At 49.5% G+C, this 2,903-nt stretch overlaps 1 long non-coding RNA gene across 1 annotated transcript in view; it reads right to left on the reverse strand.

The window, feature by feature from the left end:
• Positions 1 to 258: 258 nt before the first annotated feature.
• LOC122161231 overlaps positions 259 to 2,903 on the reverse strand; it is a 4,231-nt gene continuing 1,586 nt past the window's right edge. The window contains exon 3 of the long non-coding RNA XR_006169127.1: positions 259 to 2,274. This is a non-coding gene — a long non-coding RNA (uncharacterized LOC122161231). The remainder of the gene's footprint in view (positions 2,275 to 2,903) is intronic.

The raw sequence follows: 2,903 nt of genomic DNA on the forward strand, positions 1-2,903 counted from the left end.
CGTCATGGCTTTAAAATGTGTGCTAGTGGCTCAGCAGCTTGGCTCCATATTTGGTGGGAGGGAAACACGGTGTGTCTGTGTGTCTGGCAGCACTTGGCCCTGCAACAAACCGCAGTGCCTTGGTGCTATGGTGGTACCGGCCCCAGCTGCTGCTGTGTCTTTTTTCTTTTTTTTTTAAGTGAAAAAAAAGTAAATCAAACTTTGGCTTCTGCTTTACAGCTTGCCATCAGCTGCTTTTGCTAATTTTGTTACTTCAAAATCATATTTTAGAGGCAGTTGCATCACTGCTGTCTTAAAGAAACCATCCTCATAAGAGTAACACCTTGAAAGTCTGGTGTCCTTGCAGGGATGTGTTGGCTGGTTTTGGGCTGAGCCAAATGAGCCCTTGGAGCCTTAAGATCCCATTCAGCTGGCTGCGCCTACAGAGCAGAGCATCTGAGTGCTGCCTTTATAACTATTTTTTTTTTCTTCAGTGAAGTGACTTGAATTTTTGAGTCATGTTTATTCACTTCCTAATTTGCAAGAATTAAGTAATTCACAATGGCTGTCTTGGTCAGGGCTGTGAGCTGGTGAATTGCTATTGTGCCAAGAGGTCCCTCACATGTTGAATTTAATTTCTGAGAACTTGGAAGAACCGTGCTCCCCCTGCTCACAGATTTCCTTGATGTACACTACATGGTGATGATAATTACACTGAATGCATTATTTGCGTGGTCTTTTTTCCAGTGGTCATCTGCAAAGCAATAGTGTCTATTTTCCAGGTGCTCTGTTGAATCATTGTACTGGCACTTGTCTTTGATTCTTCCTTCTCTCTATTCAGTACCCTGAATATTATCTGTTTAAACTTGAATGTTTTTAGCATAACTATACGCTAACAATTTGAGCTCAGACATACACACCCTTTCAAAGCTGGCTTTGAAACCAATTATTTCCAGCTCACATACAGGATATACAAACTGCCAACATTCTGCCAACTGCATGCTGTGGGCCCAGACAAGCCTGGCAAACCATCCACAGCAGCCTTGTCACCTGCCTGGGCAGCACGTTCCACCATGCATTCAGGTCCAGGGCTGCTCTGTCTGCCTGTGAGATGAACTGACATGACAAGAGGATGTTTTTTTCCTTCCCCATCTTCCAGTTGTTCAGGAAAATATCCCCACGGGTGCAGCACTGCTGCAGCTAGCCATATAGCTGAATGCAAATATGTATGAACTTTGATGCTGTCAGACTCAGGGATTGTTGCAGGTGTGGTCAGAAGTGCTTTCCTGAGCTGACGAAGCAGGGTGATGCATGTGGGCAGTGCAGTGCACAAAGAGGCAGAGCATCTCACAGGTTCCATGACATCTCTCTGCATCAGAGACAGCACCAGGACCTCATTTTGTCTTTTAACAGCTTTTTCAGTGCTCGTTACCCAGAAATACCTTTGCTACTGCTCCTTGGAGAAGGGGAATACTTTCAATACTAGGATCTCCCCTCCAGTGTCCTCTCAGTGCTCATAAGATTTATCTCTCTTTTAAAAAAATTTATTTTAGTGACAAACTTCTATGGTTAATGTGCTCACTGCTGCTTTCAGCACAGTGCAGTGGATCTCAGGGAGAACAAGGGGACTTTGAACAGCGAACAGAATGGGATGTTGCAGGTGGATGACTTGCAAAGGATCCAGGAATGAGAACGTCTCACAAGGGTGAGAGGTTGGACTGTGAAATACTGGATGTTGCTGGCAGGCTGCAAAAAGACACAGGAACACATGGATCCAAAAATGCCACACATGGAATGATGCAATGGCTGAATGCACTGCTTGGGCATATCAGCTGAGCTCTGCTGAGCTGTGTGTTTCCTGGGCCAATGGTTGCTGCTGTACTTGTTATCTGGGTATGAAGTCTTATTTTGCATGTTTGTGTTGTTTTTTGTTGTTTTTAGTTTCTAGTTTAGTTTAGTCTTCTAGCTTGGTGTTGGGGATGAGAATTTTGCCTTCAGGTCCAAAGAGCAGTGCGTAGGTGCAGGGGAAAATCCAATGCAATAATTCAGGTGTCATTATGGAACTTTCTTTTCCTTGTCACCTGCCCGGTCACCTCATGATGGCTTGAGTGAATCCACATTCTCTCCAGGAAATGAGTTCTCTCTCTTACCTCCCATTTCCACTCCTTTCACAGAGAAACACCCAGTTACCTGTCACCAGCTTGAGGCTCCAATCAGCCTTCACACTTCTCTCCAGGCTTCGTCGTGGCTCTGGAGCTGGAGATTGCCAGATGCAGGGCAGGAGAGCCATAGGAACTGGGGAGAAGAGAAAACTGAACGTCAGATTTTTTCCCATCCATTCCTTCAAGTTCAGACTGGAGGCGGTGGCTGCTGTGTGTGATTTCCCTCCGTGGGGACGCCAACAGGCATCGGCTGTCTCTTCAATTCCTTCAGTTCCAAATCTCTTTCAGAAAACGGAGCCCCCGGCACACCTCAGCTGCTGCTCGGCAGTGAACACACCGGGCACGCAGGTGCAAGTTTGCATCGAAAATCGCAGCTTGCAAGAAGTTAGCGTCTTGCTCCATAAAAACACGTTTTATTTTTCCGCTTTAAACTTATGGTGCGGATTACACCTAACGGACGCCACGTGCGTGCCTTTGTTCCGGCCGGGATCATCTGCGCCCGCCACACGCGGCGTACGGCAGCGGGGCCGCGCGGTGCCCCAGCCGCCGCTCTGCCCCTCCAGGCTCCGCCGCGGCAGGTTCAGGCCCTCCTGAACCTTTCGGCCCAGCGCCGCGCCGCGGCGACCGAGCCGGGCCGCCCCGACTGCCCCGCCCCGGGCACAGCGCGGCGCCCTCGGCGTTCGGACCTCCTCCCCGGCAGGGGGCGCCCGCGTGCGGCGGCGGGCGGAAGCGTCGCCTCGTTCCGCCGCCGCCGGCCGCTCG

This window comes from Centrocercus urophasianus, unplaced genomic scaffold, assembly GCF_019232065.1.
Source record: "Centrocercus urophasianus isolate 14NV4802_14NV808 unplaced genomic scaffold, USGS_Curo_1.0 seq_19, whole genome shotgun sequence".
In the NCBI taxonomy this organism is placed as follows: Eukaryota; Metazoa; Chordata; class Aves; order Galliformes; family Phasianidae; genus Centrocercus; species Centrocercus urophasianus.